This window comes from Oryctolagus cuniculus, chromosome Y, assembly GCF_051225735.1.
Source record: "Oryctolagus cuniculus isolate XC-2025 breed Fujian yellow rabbit chromosome Y, ASM5122573v1, whole genome shotgun sequence".
Taxonomy (NCBI): Eukaryota; Metazoa; Chordata; class Mammalia; order Lagomorpha; family Leporidae; genus Oryctolagus; species Oryctolagus cuniculus.
Genome location: NC_142889.1, coordinates 11,482,718 through 11,490,254, shown reverse-complemented (window position 1 = coordinate 11,490,254; position 7,537 = coordinate 11,482,718). Strand labels below are relative to the sequence as shown.

Genomic DNA, 7,537 nt, shown 5'->3' with positions numbered 1-7,537 from the left:
AGTGACAGGGACAGAATCTGGCACCCTGACCAGGACTAGAACCCGGTGTGCCGGTGCCGCAGGTGGAGGATTAGCCTATTGAACACGGTGCCAGCCTTGAACCATTTCTTAAGTGGATTGCTTATTTTGTTGTTGTTGTTGCATTTCTTTAACAGTTACATAGCTTGGGAATATTTTCTCCCATTCTGTTAGTTGCCTCTTTGGAGTCAAACTTTTATTCATAAGAATTTCACAGAACCTTAATATCTTGGAGAGTTCTATGAGCCCTGTAAAGAATAGCACTGTTTTCATTTCTTAAACTTGGCTACTGGCTTATAAATTTTGCTAATATTTTAAAAAATGTTCTTCCTTGCTTATATGTATCTGTAGTACTTTTGTGAAACCAGCATTTTATTGATGCTTGCTATTACCCTTTTCCTGACTTTATTTAAACATTTTTCATGCATTTTCTTTTTTAATTCTTAAGAAGGAAGCTGGGATGATTGGTTTGTGCTGTCCTAACATATTCACTTAAGGATGCAGATTTTCTCTCAGCACTGGTTTTTCTGCAATCCCTTAATTTTCTTACATGTTTGCAAACCCTGTGTGTGCAGGTCCTGTCTGCCCCAGTATCTCCATCCCCATGTGCCCACAGCCATATCAGGCTTCATGTCTCTCCATTCCTATGTCTGAAACCCATGTATTTTCTCCAGTGTCTATCTCATTTAATTGTGATGCCTGTTCACCCTTGATTTTTTGTCATTTATAACATCTCTGACATTCATGTCAGCTTTCAACATTCCCTATTCCTTGTGCCTGCAGCACATGCCAGCTGCATGAGTCTCCATCCCTTGTGTCTCCAGCACATTTTCCTGAGTGTCTACCTGCACCATGTCAATCATCATGTCCTCCAGCCCCTCTTACATGAAGCCAAGATCTTCCCTCAACTGTCTGCTTCCCTTCCCCAGAGTGATCTTTCTGCTACCCTGCAGTAACTTCACTGTCTGTGCTTCCAGCTCATGGCAACCTTTATATACCTCTCTGCTCTTGTGGGGGAACCCACTGTCATACTTAAGTTTCTAGAATGCCTCTGACTGCAACCAGGTGTTTCTCTACGTCCCCATGCCCAATACCCATACCCTATGCACCTCCTGTTTATGCATCTCCTGTTTTCCTCCCGTGGTCTATCCATATATAGATATAGCCATATATATATATATATATATTCATATATATATATTCAATATATCCAATATATATTGCTATATATATTTCACATCAGTTTTTTATCTACTCTTGTTTTAAATATATTGGAACCAGTGTGCTGTATGATATGGTTATACTGTGGTTGGATTTCTAATAACACATCAAGATGTCTGGTAAAATTTCTGTCCCACTATGCATTCTCACCAGTAATGAATAAGATATACTGCTATTCTGTATTCTGGCAAAAATTTGTGTTTTCGTGTTCATTTTTGCGGCATCTGCGACCTCACACAGCTCCCTCACTTCCTCCCACCCGGTCACAGCCCCGCCACAGCCTCACCTGGTCCCAAGTCACGTCCACCCCGCGCAGGTGGCCAAGCCTGCCCGGCTGAGCTCAGAGCCCCTGGGAGCCCCTGCCCCTCTCTGAGCACTGGAGGAGGGCCAGATACTGGGCCACTGACCTGGGAGATGGAGGGGCCTCACTTGGGCAGGCCACTCATTCATTCATTCACTCACTCACTCACTCACCCGCCCCAGGGGCCCAGTCCCCATCTGCGCAGTGTAAGGGTGGGGGTGAGGAGGTGCCCATGGCCCCGTGGCCCCTGTCCAGCCTGGCCCTGGGACACATTCTGTAGTTTGCAGCAGACTGGTCAGCTCCTTGGAGCCTCAGATGTGGGCACAGTGTGCAGTGCCCGAGAGCCAGGAGATGGAGTGCCCCGACCCCCACCCCAGCGCCAGGACACAGCAGGGGAGGTGGTGGGTGGCACTCAGATGGGCATGGGGGGCGACTGCCCACCTAAACCCCACCGTGGCTCCCTAGGGCCCCGCCCACCCACCCACAGCTCCATCCTGCCCCAGGGCCTTTGCACAGCCGTGACCTCGTCCCCCGGACCCCAGACCCTCAGCCAGCACCCCTTCCTCAGCGCCAGCCCGGTGCCCACGAGCCCCCCCACCTGACTGCCAGTTCACAGCAGAGCCTCCTGGGGTCCAAACATGGCTGCCCATGTGCCCGGCCCACAGTTCCGGCCTGGGCAGCGGCCTGGCAGTGGGCAGGGGAGACTGAGGCTGGTGGCGGCCGGCGCCTGTCCTGGTCCCGCACATCCTCGCTCTTGCCTCCTTCATGAGACCCCCCCCACGGAAGAGACAAAGCCACGGAAGCGATTCTCATGGCCACACCGCCTGCAGTTCCAGTTTTCCCACCTGGACCCATCCAGCCCAGTGTAGACACTGCTCCAGTAGAGGCCTCAGCCCCACTGGGCTCTGAAGCTTCCGGAGACAGGGACCTCAGCCCTGCACAGCGAGGCCAGCGCGGCCCTGGCGGGCATGTGGGTCCTTCCCAGGTGCCAGGGTGGCCACCCGACCACACTATGCTGGGAGTCTGGTGGCAGGATGATGCAGCTCCAGGCTCCTGCTGAGGGCTGGGGAGGGGCAGGCACACAGGTGCCCCCAGGCCACACCTCTGCAGTAAATGCCCCCCGCTGACAATGTGCATCCTGGGCTCCCTGGGGGAGGCATAACCCCCTGAATGGGAGGCCTGGGCCTCTGCTGTGGGCACCCTCCCACCCCCCTGCTCCAGCCGCACCGGCCTCCTGGCTCCGTGCTGGCCCAGGGCCTTTACCCAGGCCCTGTCCTCAGCCCGCTTTTCTCTTTGCCCATTTCGTCAACTGTCCGGTCTCAACTCTGAGGCTATGCAGGCCCACGCGGGCACCTGCCCCAGGCCACCACCACCTGCCCTTCTCTTGAGCACCTGAGACGGGGCCAGGATACAGTAGGTGTATGATAAATGCTGGCCAAGGGGAGACTGAGAGCTGAAGCTGACCATGAACTCGGCACCAGGGACTGGGGACCACCACTCCTGCCCGGCAGCTGCAGGGGACAGGGCCCTGGTGCCACGGCCATGAGACCCAGGCCACTTCCCAGAGTGGGAGGAGACCTGGCCCTGGGCCGCAGGCTCTGAATCCCCAGGTAGAGGCCCAGGCTTCTTCTGGCCCCAAGTCAGGCCTGGAATCTCTCCCTCCCCCAAGGCAGGGATCACATCCCCAAGGGCCGCATCCTGGCCCCCTAGAAGCTTCCAGAAGGGCTCCAAAGCTTAGTGGAGCTGCCCCAGCCCCGCCCTACGCGGCAACCCCCCGGCCCTGCCTGAAGCCCCCGGGGCCACCTGCCCACAGCCCCCCCCCGTGCCACAGGGGCCCAGCCGAGCCGGCCACACAGCCCTGGGGCCACGACGCTGGCCCACGTGGGCCCGGCGCCCACTCACCATCCACCACATCTTGGCTGTCTTGTCCTAGCCCAGCTGCCACTCTGGAAGCTTCAGAGCCCGCATCCTCGCCGGCTCTGCTGGGCACCTGGGCGCCCGGCACCTCCATGCTGGCGCGGGGCACCGCTGACCCTACCCCCGCCCCACCACAGGCTCAGCTCAAGCGACTCCCATGGCCTGGGACCATTGGAGCTGGAGGGGGAGAGGAAGAGAGATGGAAAGGGCAGCTGTGATGGGAGCTCAGGCGAGTGGCCACCCATGGCACTGTGCTGCAGGGGCGGCCACAGCTCTGATTGGTAGCAGCCCCCCGCGCCCGCCCCTGGGAGGAGCAGCTGCTCCCAGCCCTGCCGCCCACTCCACAGCTCCTGTACCAGGCCTGGCGCGCAGGGCCCACGGAGCAGCGGGACCCCTCCCACCACCTCCCAGGGCCCCTTCCTGGAGCCCCAGGGCTGGGGCCACAGCTGGGGGAGGGGGCGCCCTTCATGCAGGGAAGAGGGTCCAAGGGTCCCGGGCTGCGGGCGCTGGGATGGCTGTGCATGCATGGGGCGCCAAGGGTGCGCCTGGCCTTCAGGGCAGGACCTTGGGGGACCCCGGAGGCTCTGGGGGGACCACGGGGCTTGGGGTGGGGCTAGGGGCCGGAGGGCGCCCCCTGCTCCAATGCCCACCCTGCGACGCGTCTCCCCCAGGACGGGCACCTCCTCCCTCTAGGGCCCGGGACTCCAGAGCCCTCCCGGGGGCCCAGCAGGCAGCGGAGGCTGGAGAGGGAGGAGGTGCCTGGCCAGCACCTAGCCCCGCACCTGGCCCTGTACCCGGCCCCGAAGTAAAGCTGTGGGCATGGCGCTGGTGGCTGTGACAGCAGGACGCGGCGCGTGCGGGACCCATTGAGGAGGCCCGGCCCCTCGCCGTCATTTGCCTCTGAGCCTCATTGTCGCTGCATGATGACCCCAGGGCTTTGAAGGCCAGGGGAGGCAGGGCCTGGGCGAGAAGCGGACGCGGTGGATGGGAGAGGAAGGGGAGAAAGGCGGAGGCCACGGCCCACCTCCCCCTCGGCACGTTTTCCTCCTGTGGAGGCCGCGGCCCAGCGGCAGGGCCGGGCAGGGCGAGGACCCCGGCCCAGGGCCTCGCCGGCGCTGTGCTACACAGTGGCCGGGGAGACCGCGAGCGTCTCCTGGCGGGGGAGGCGGGCGGCCCCCCACTCAGCTGCCTGAAGCCCTCAAGGAGCGGAATCCACGAACCGGGGGCAGAGCCTCCGGGCCTCACTCTGGGCCCGGGGTTTGAACAGCGTCCAGACGGAACGCGGGCCCTGAGCAGAGCTCAGGGCGAGCGGAGGTTTGATTAAAGAGGCAATGGCTTGGGACGCCTGCTGGGCTGCATCCCACGTGGTTGCGGGTTCGAGTCCTGGCCGCTCCATTTCCGATCCAGCTCTGCTGTGGCCTGGGAGAGTAGTGTAGGATGGCACGGGTCCTTGGGCCCCATGCCTGCGTGGGAGACCAGATGGAGCTCCTTGCTCCTGATCTGCGCGGCCATCTGGGGAGTGACCCAGAGGGTGGAAGACCTCTCTCTCTGTCTCTCTGTTTCTCTCTTTCTCTCAATTCCCACTTTCAAATCAATCACTCTTTAAAAAGTCAGATCATGTCAGCGCGGTGTGCCGGCCGCAGCGCACTGGCCGCGGCGGCCATTGTAGGAACCAATGGCAAAGGAAGACCTTTCTCTCTGTCTCTCTCTCTCACTGTCCACTCTGCCTGTCAAATAAATAAAAAACTCTTTAAAATGTCAGATCATGGCCAACAATTCCCAGCCACAGACTCCATAAGCCGTGGAAACGCGGACAGCCGAGGCCGGAGAGAAACTTCTGGGGGAAGTGGAGAGGCCGTGGGGTGCACTTAGTGGGGGGAGGGGGCTGTCCCGGGACCCCAGCTCCCTCCCAACCAGGGCCCCACCCAGACCGGGAGCCCGAAGGGAGGTCGGGGGTGACCACGGCTGGACAGGACTGGGCAGGGGCGGGGTGGGGGCAGGTGGGCAGTGAGCGGGAGCAGGGGGTTCCTCCCCACCCAGCCTCTGGCTGAGGGCTTCTTGGGGGAGGGCAGCGCCAGTGGTGTTGTGCAGGGATTGGCTTCCTTGGCACTCAGGCGGGCATGGGGCTGGAGCCGATGTGGCCAGGGCCCAGCAGCTGGCCTCTCTCTCCCTGGCTCAGGACGCTCTGGATGGCGGCCCCCCATGACCACAGCCCCGCAGCCGGCTCTGCTCAGCCTCAGCCGGGGCACAGACACCTGGCCCTTTAAGGAAATGCTGCGGGGGTAGCTAGAAGTCAAACTGGCACTCATGATGTTGGCATTATGGATGGTGGTTTAACCTGCTATACCGTGATGATGGCCTTTTATCCTGCCCTCTTGCTAGGTGACAGACATTGTGTTCTGCCAGGCACACTTACAACAGTGGGAACTAAGTTTTCTTCACTTACACTGTCAACATCTATTTCCCAAAGTATCCTTAGCAGGGATTAATCTGAAGCATCACAAAGTCTAATGACAAAGGATATTTTTTCATTTAAAAATGTTATTTTGATAATATATTAACAAGTAATGACTCCCCTATGAAATCCCACTTAGATTTCTCCTTTTCTCCTCAGATTCTAGAATTTTCAGAGTAGCTATTAGTTTTGCTGATGGAATGACTGAAATGATCTGAAAGGAAAACAATACAGTGTTCTATTGGAGCTACATCATTGTGACATCTTTTTTAAAAGACTTATTTATTTATTTGAAAATCAGAGATACAAGGAGAGGGGAGGCAGAGAGGGAGAGCGAGGTCTTCCATCCACTGATCCATTCCCCAATTGGCTATAATGGATTGGAGCTGCACTGATCTGAAGCCAGGAGCCAGGAGCTTCTTCCAGGTCTCTCGTGTGCACAGGGGCTCAAGAACATGGGCAATCCACAACTGCTTTTGTATCACTTGAACACTCTCTACATCCACTGCTTTGTTATCACATATATGACAGGCATGTCAATCATTTTAATCTTCCCGTAGGTGGAAAATATCTTCATGATGTGGTCCTTGGTCATGTTCCTGGTGAGCCTCCCAATGTGCACTTTGGTGGGTTTAGGGGATGGGTTCCGTCTTTTCCTTTGCTTTCCATCTCTTTAAGGTGGTTTGGATTTGGAGCCCAAGTGCCTTCTGTTGTGCCTGCACCAGGAGGTGCTCCAGGAGTCAGAGGAACTGCTGGAGCTGGAGCTGAGGAGCAGCTTGAAGCCGAGGTGGAGCTGGAGCCCTTGCTGGTGCTGGAGCCCAAGCTGGAGCTGCAGCTGGAAGGAGACCTGGTGCTGTTGCTACCGCTGGAAGCGCTGTGCCGCTTTCGCGCCTGGTCCTGGCTGGGGTCCTTCTCACTGGACTCCTTGGTGGCCCTTTTATCTTTAGAGCGGTCCTTAGACTTCTTATCAGAGCAGTCTTTTTATTATTTCCTTTGACTCCTAGCAAGCTCTTCTTTTTCACTCCTGATAAATCCATTCTGCCCTTCTGAGGTGCTCAAAGCAGCAATGGTGGCCTTGCTTTTCTGAACTTCCACTTCTAACTCAATTCTGAGAAACGATCCCTAATTGATTGCAATTTATGCCAAAGAGCAGCATCTTCCCGCCACCACCACCTCCTCCCGCTCTCATGGGCCACTCAACATAAACATCTTTAAAATGAAATGTCCGTAAGATTTTTCATGTGTTTTTAATTACTTCAAATGCTACATGGAGAAATGAAATATCCATGAGAATATAAAAGTCAAGAAATGTATGAATGAGATGATTACCTGACTGAGAATTCTGCTAATTCAGTGCACCTTTAATCTAAGTATGATAAATAAAAACAATAATTCAATGTAGAACTACTTGGAAATGATGCTTGAATTATATTCCATACCTTCTCTTAAAATATACAAAAGCTGAATAATAATTATTTTCTTATTGTTATTGCCTATATAAATATCTTACATTCAATTGTCATATAACTGCCACCAGTACATTTAATGTAGTTTTGTGCTATTATTAATAATAATTATTATTAATCACCATATAGCTGGCACTTACCTGAATGTCTGGATAGTGA

The 7,537-nt window shown here is 55.8% G+C and overlaps 1 pseudogene; it reads right to left on the bottom strand.

Moving 5' to 3' along the window:
* Window positions 1-7,187, bottom strand: part of LOC149119231 (uncharacterized) — a 216,358-nt pseudogene extending 209,171 nt beyond the window's left edge.
* Window positions 7,188-7,537: the final 350 nt, after the last annotated feature.